Below are 7687 nucleotides of genomic sequence, written 5' to 3' on the forward strand. Positions count from 1 at the left end.
AGTTTACACAAATATTTAACTAGAAGTCTTTGGCTGCAACTTTAGGTTATTTCTTCCTTGACTGCTTAATTTTACTTTTGCCAGAACACTCCCCAAACCTTTGCTTTCGTATGGTAAATATGTAGGAACGCTGCACAGGGGACTATTCAGCACAAAGATTTTAATTAAACGCTCCTGTAAATATGCTTGCTTCTCTCCTGTTACAGTTATTTTAAGTGTATGTTTAACTTGCTGATTTCACACACCACTGTGCAGCCCTTTGTTATATATTAACTCAAGACTCAATCCTGCAAGGTACCGACTGCTTCTGGATCATGCCGAGTCCCTTTCACTCCCAGTGGTGTTTACGGGCTTACAGGGTGCTCAGCACCTCGCAGGACTGAGCCCTGAATTCGGGCAACAACAGCCTCTTTCAAAAACCAAACAGGTTTTCTGGAACAAGGTTCGTATCGTACCTGGGCAGCATTTTGTGCAATGGATTTTCATACATTTAGATTAAATCTTATCCAGAACAACAGATCTCGTAGTTAATGGCTGGTGGAAGACATAAACGTTTAGGTATGTATGGTGGCAATTAATTACATTTTACAATTATGGGTTTATTAGTTGTTCCAGTTAAGTGCAAAACCATGGCTGAGACTAATATTTAATCTTTTGTGTGCTGGCTGCAGTGTGCTTTGCCCCTCTGTTAAAGTGTATGTGGTTTTTAGAGTTGCGGATAAATGTGTGCAGTTTATCCAGCAAAGCCATTTGGGCATTACTCATCCCTGAGCTTACGCACTGTGCACCGGGGCGCTTCGTGCACTGCGACTTCAAGAGGATCCTACTGGCAGTGGCATTGGGGAGGGTAGATTCCCTGGCCTTCGCCCAGCTTTCTGGAGCCCCCGTGGGCAGAAGCCCACACAGCCAGAGCCCCGAGCCACTGGCGCTGCCGGCATCGGTGCATTGGCACTGATGGTGCTGGGCTGGAACGCTGTCCTCCGCCATGAGTTGGGCACTTTGAAAGGTGTAGGCTTTACCCAAGGGTACTAAGCTGATCTGTTACTTATGTGTTTGGGAAGCCAAGATAAATATTTAATGCCCAAATGTATCTTAGTGAGACCAAGAGGTGGTGTAGCCTGTGCAAACCACAGTACTAATTATTACTTTATCTGAAATGTGTTTCATAAGAAGAGTGTGGCATTGGTAAGTGGTAAATTGAGATGTATTTGGCACAGAAAAAGTGCTGTAACATACTGTTTCTAAAAAGTTATTCTCACTGTTTTATATGCAGATGAAGACCGTAATCTTCCATTGTTCACAAGGAAAATAACAGGACCTGAAACGTTTAAGTAATTGGGGTCTAATTCCACCTTCAAGCAAGGAAAATTACTTCCAAAAAGGCAGCCCCTGCCTTCCCTGTTCTACACCCTGCCATGCCAGGGTGCTGATGCTCTTTGATTTTGGTGCTGGTATCACCTGCAAATGGTGGTAATTAGGAATTGAAAACTAAACATGAATTTTGCTTTCAGACTTATGCTTAAGGTTGGCCAGAGAGCAAGGCACAGTTCTGTTCTAGGGACTGTTGGAATCTCACTTTAATTCAAATACACTTGTGTGTTAATAACGTATCTTTTCAAAATAAGCAATCACACTGTTGGCCTTTGCCCTCACACCCACAAGTTAACCGTCAGTTGCACACACGTTTATGTGTGGATCACCTTGTGAGATCGCTGTGATTTTAAGCATGCCATAGCAGAGAATCACATACGTAAAACGTTTGCGAGATCACAGCTCTGGCGATGTACTCTAACTGAAATCAGGGTATGAAATCAGTATGTAAATAGACGGAGGATTAAGCAACTTGCTGACTGCTCGTTTTCTCAAAGTAATGGCCGTCAAGTTGGCTGCCGTGTTTTTCAGGGGAATAAGCAAAAAACCCAAGCAAAACTGAGCTTTGAGAAGTCTTTAGTAAATTAGAGAGGTTTCTATTTTACTTTAAGCACAATTAGCTAAGCTAGCAACACTAAGAAGTTGAGTTGTTTACCCATTAAAAGAAAGTGGGTAAATAGGTAGAAGTTTATGGGAACAAAAGTGGACTGCTGATGCCAGTGAAGTATTTTCCAAAACTTTCAGCGTAGGATGAAGGCACCACATGATCCCATGTAAGAATATTGCAGCAGAAAGTAGTCACAAGTACTCTATATCCTCCCTGGGAAAACAGCTCCTGGTTTCGGGGAAATGAGGCTGGGGTTGGTCTATGCTAATTCCCTTTCATTACTATGTGTTAGCAAAGCTGTTTAATACTTGCTGTAAAGCCTGGATTTCACTCTCCTCTCATTTAATACCAGGTTAAATCTGGAATAATAAGTGCTCAAAAGCTTAGAGGTTCCAGCAAAATGAGATTTGGCTAAAAATTACATGTCGGTTTCTACTAGTAACAGTGTTGTAGCTTTGGTGCCCTAAGCAATGAGAGAAGCAAGACTGGTGAGAGAAAAGAATGTGCTTCATTACGATGTTGAATGATTTAGTAAAAGTTGCTATGTCTTATTGCAAACCTTAGAAAGGATTCATTTCTGTGGAGAGCCTGAACTCCCTCCATCCCTCTTTCCTCAGAATTCAGAACAATGAAAAACTTCAATAGTCAATTTTGAATCGTTTCCAATTATTTGTATGATGTATTTGGCTTAAGCGTTGGAAAATCAAGACGTAGAATATTCTGCACAGAGCAGGATGGCTGTTATGGCAGTGTTGCTCAGGCAGCAATATCTGTGACTCTTGAGGGCTGAACACCCAACTGGAGCTGTTTATCAGCTGAACGATAGCAGGATTTCACATAAATTGAGCATCTTCTTTTGGCCTGTATGTTAAAGTATGGAAAGCAGATACTACAATCAGCTGAAAATGCTTGTTATAAAGGTGCACCTCTGACTCTTTGGTTAAAAAAAAGGTTCTGGAACGCATTTGTCTGTGAGTCTTCAGGACTTTGAGAGTTAAAGCTTTCATGGAAATCTTGTCCCTGCTAGGAAAATTACCAGATGCTGACAGGGGGTGTCACCAGTGGCTCAGCTGAACATATGCTGCATATGGCTTGGCTGCGAGCGCCGGACAGGGAGGCTGTGTTCCCTGCTGCTGCAGGGACTGGTGAAAACAGGTTTTAAACCAACTGATTCCAGCATTATACTAAAGTTTTGCTTCTACACAGTGCTCATCCTACCAAGGAGACTGAATAAGTAACCAAGCATAGATTGGCCTGCCAAAATTTTCACTGCATCAAAAAAGAGTTAGATGGCATCTTTACTGAGCTATTTTACAAACGGTATTTCTTGAGGTATGGAGCAATCCCCATGTTCTTGCACTGGGACTACATTGCATTATTTTTGTGGTGAAGCTGGAATTGAAACTGAATCAATTCAATGTAAAACAGATTAAAATCTCTATTTACCTTAATGATTGATTTTAATCTCTGAATTTGACACGACAGCATTTCATAAGAAATTCAATTAACTGTTTTCGGGAGAAAGTATTTTCCTGCTCTCTCAGAGAACATACTTAAAAATATTTCCTGTTTGGGATGCTGCCACAGAATTTGCATTTCTTTGTGTCTCTTTTGCAAACAGACACCCACCCAGCACCACCACCCCCACGCCCACCTCACACCCACACGTCCTGGCACCCCATGGCTTTGAAATGCAACACATAAGCTGAGGACCTCTCCTCATTTCCCTAGCCCTTTCCAATTTGCAGCACTCCTGGGCAGCTCCTGAGACAAATTTCAACCCTGGACCCATTTCAGGAGTCCCGTTGCTTGCGAAAGGAGGAGTTTCCACTCGCCTTCCTGTGTTCTCCTCCCTGCCCTTGGATGCTTACTTCCACCTCCTGCCCTGCAAGAGCTCGGGTACAGCCGGGGGAGCTGGTCCAACTCACAGCCTGGCAGGAAAAAGCAGAAGGGAGGAGGTCCAGCATCTCTCCCTTTAGGTGGTGGCATGCTCTTAGATTGGCTGGAGCTACCACTTCTACCTTCATCCATAGAGACTGGGTAGATCGAAGGAGATTATGTGGACAGGAGCAGGTGGTCTATGGAGAGTGACAGCATCTCTGGGGCAGTGTGGGACACCAGGAGAGAGCAAAGCAGCCATTCCCATCCTGGCACAGAACGAGAAACTTTGCTGAATTATGCAATGAAAAGCGAGAAGTGGGAAGAAATCTGACTCAGGTATTCAGTATTGCTTAGGCAAAACACAACCGTAGGATAGAATTGATGCAAACTGCCTCTCCTTTCATACTGCAGCTAGAAATATAGCTCACACCTCCAGCTTAGTATTTTAATTATGTACACCAGCATGTTAAGGGAATGGCTGCTAAGGTTTTTCTCATTAGATTTTCTTAGCTTGAAGTTTAACGAGGCCTTTTAAAAAAAGGGCAGTGTGACTGACAGAAACTGAAGTGTCCGCTTTGCTGTTTGCAACGTTTAGGCAAAGGCAGCTCACCAACATAAATTAACTTTGGTAGTAAGAAAATGTGTAGTCTTTCGGGTTCAGGGCTATCCTGTGTTCTTACAAGACATAAATTATTAGCCAGATCTGCAAAGTCCAGTTTAGAAGATTAATGGACCATCATCAAAATAGACAATTGAGTCTTGAAACAGGCACTGTAGTCTGAACTCCTTTCAAAAAACTGGACTATAGGGTTTGTCCTCTGCATGGGTAGATAATGGATTATTTTCTTTGTGTGTACACTTTTTATAGCTCTCATCACCATAAGCACCAAAGCGCCAGGGAAGCATTGATGGATTTGTCCTTGCAGGCCCATAGGTTATAAGGTACTACTCTTATCATCACTTATTTTACACACATGGCACTTAAGCTGAGAAAAGTATGCTGAACTGCCAAGGTCAGAGAGAAACAAAATCCAGAATCCCTCTTCCCCAGCCTCAGTCATAAAGACAACTTTCCTGCCTTAGATGGGGGTTTCATTTTTTTCAGTTGATTTACCATTACTTTCAGGGCTGGTAAAATCCAGAGTTGTTTAAACTCTACTTATAGGAATATGAGTGAACGAACCACAAAGGTCTCTTTTGGCACTGGTTCCAGTCCCCCCCCGTTTCAGACAATTATGCCATCTGGTACCTTACATATACATAACCAACTCAATCTCACGCTAATAAACTTAGGCTTTCTTCCACGCTGTTCTAACAGGAAGACAGTTGCCCGATTCCAATGGTCTGGTCTTTAAAAATCTTCTGATTTCCCTCCAAAATCTTTGTAAACCATGCATAGAGGTATATTGATAATCATAGAATCATGGAATGGTTTAGGTTGGAAGGAATCTTGACGATCATCAAGTTCCAACCCCCCTGCCATGGGCAGGGACACCTCCCACCAGACCAGGTTGCTCAAAGCCCCATCCAGCCTGGTCTTGAACACCTCCAGGGATGGAGCTTCCACAGCTTCTCTGGGCAACCTGTTCCAGTGCCTAACCACCCTCAGAGTGAAAGACTTCTTCCTAATGTCTAATCTAAATCTACCTTCTTCCAATTTAAAGCCGTTCCCCCTTGTCCTATCACTACATGCCCTTCTAAAAAGTCCCTTAGAGCGAGTGTTAACCAGAGGAGTATTAACCAGAAAGCACAGGAATCTTCTCCTTCCTTTGCAGACAGTTCATCAGCTTTGCCACTTTGAAATAGCGAAAAAAAAACCCATAAAAACACCAAACGAAAAAAAAAATCTAACAGAAATGTAGACACAGATAGATGCCAGACAGTGGAATCCTCTGCTAGCCCAAATCAGCATACGTTCACTAGGGTCTCCAATAGCATGAATGAGCTGTGCCAATCCTACCTATTGCCCTCCACTTACACCTTTGGTGTATCTGAATGACTGACTTGTGCAGCTGCAATACCTTACAGGGGCAGTCAATATGTATTATTTGTACTGATTCTTAGAAACAATTGTAATATTTCAAATAGCATCAGGCTGCAAGAGATTTCCTTGACTATCCTGCTGATAAAAGATCTAATTTAGTATGTATGGCTGTTTTTAACAGGACCAGTAAGCTAGCTCAAAATTTATAAATTTGTAGGTGTCTGATTCCATCTTCAGACAAACAAGTTTTCAAGTGAGCAGTATTGTGCTTTCTGCATCTTTAAAATCAGGTAACTTCTTTTTCTGCCAAAATAGACAGTTTGCTTAAATTTGATCACTCATGTTTTAAAAAAATACCTTTAATTTTAGTGTTAATACAGAAGAAGGTAGGTAGTTACTACAGCACCAGAGAAAGAGAGGGATGACTATCAGTTAAAAGCTTTGAAGGCTTATCATTGCTTTGAAGTTTTCAGGCAGGCGAAATTCAGAGCACGTATTTTATTGAAAAGGCCCAGCACGTAAATGTTGTTGTAGCACTTCATTGGTATACACTTCATTGGTATACACTTCATTTAAATCGGTTTTTTTCTAGCTTTTCCATTCCACAGGATTTTTGATAGAGTAAATTCAAACAAAAAGTAGAAGTTATTGACAAACTACAGGTAGAAATGGCAAGTTTTTTTTTTCTTTTTCCCCTGAGAAAGAAAGAGAAATATGGTGGAAATAGTAATTCAATCTTCTGGCACAAGAAACGTGCCCATGAATGTTAATTTAGTTCAGACTAACAAAGACAGCAAGTTTGTCATTATGAAAAGAGACTAAACAAAGAAAAGTATTGATACTAATTGAAAAAAACCTACCTGTGTGGTTCTTGAAGCACATGAATAAAGACCGTCTAGAAGCCTCCACTGATTAACAATAACAACAAACCCTGATGCTTCCCCCCAAATGCTACCTGTTTCTCCTTTTTTTTTAATCTTAATGAGATATTCACTGTTCTGACCTCATGAACGTATCAAAAGCCGTAACTGTTCAGGGCTTTTTGCCCTGGCCAGCACAGAGTTAACTAAGGTGCGCAGCTGCACTATAACCAGTTGGGTATTTCTGTTGCATCATGCTGGGCCAATTATTCTACTGAGACCTGTTATTTTATCATAATAAGCATCAGAAGCAAGACGATCTTATATAATGTCGCATAATTTCTACTGGTGTGGCATCATTCCTAATGAAGTCCACTACCTGCTTCAGCTTTAAAGCGTTTCCATCTTTTCTAATATCTGATGGACACCATCCCTCTGCAGTGTTGATGCATCCCCGCTCCCTTCAGCACAGCTGAATGACTTAAGCGAGGGTTGGGTGCTGCTTGTGCTTCTTCCTTGAGCCCAGGGAGAAGCACCATGGCTCAGAAATCATATAAACCCAAGCAGAGCCCCTCACTACGGCTCACACCTGAAAATGAATGAATTGTGCCAGCTCCTCAGCCCCTGGCCTGAGCTGGGCAAACCCTCCCTGCAGGTGGTCCTCAGCCCTCAAACCCTTCATGGTGCATTCTCTATGCATTTATTCTTCCACTGATTTATTTTGACCTTCTGGTTGCATAACAAGGCACCTTCACATCCTCAGGTAATTTTGGAAGGCCAAAGTTTTGAATAGAGAGGACATGATGGCAGGGTAATTAAGTGGGTGGGGAAGAAGGTTGATAAGGAGCTCTTAATAGTCACTTTTACATGCTATTATTTCAAGCAAGGAAAATAAATAGAGAATGGCTGTAGGGCCACCAGATGCTGCAGCGAGGGGTGTGACATAGGAAGGGATGGCAGTAGAGTGGAGAAGGAAGGGGAAGA

Source organism: Charadrius vociferus, unplaced genomic scaffold (genome assembly GCF_000708025.1).
Source record: "Charadrius vociferus isolate BGI_N301 unplaced genomic scaffold, ASM70802v2 scaffold278, whole genome shotgun sequence".
Taxonomy (NCBI): domain Eukaryota; kingdom Metazoa; phylum Chordata; class Aves; order Charadriiformes; family Charadriidae; genus Charadrius; species Charadrius vociferus.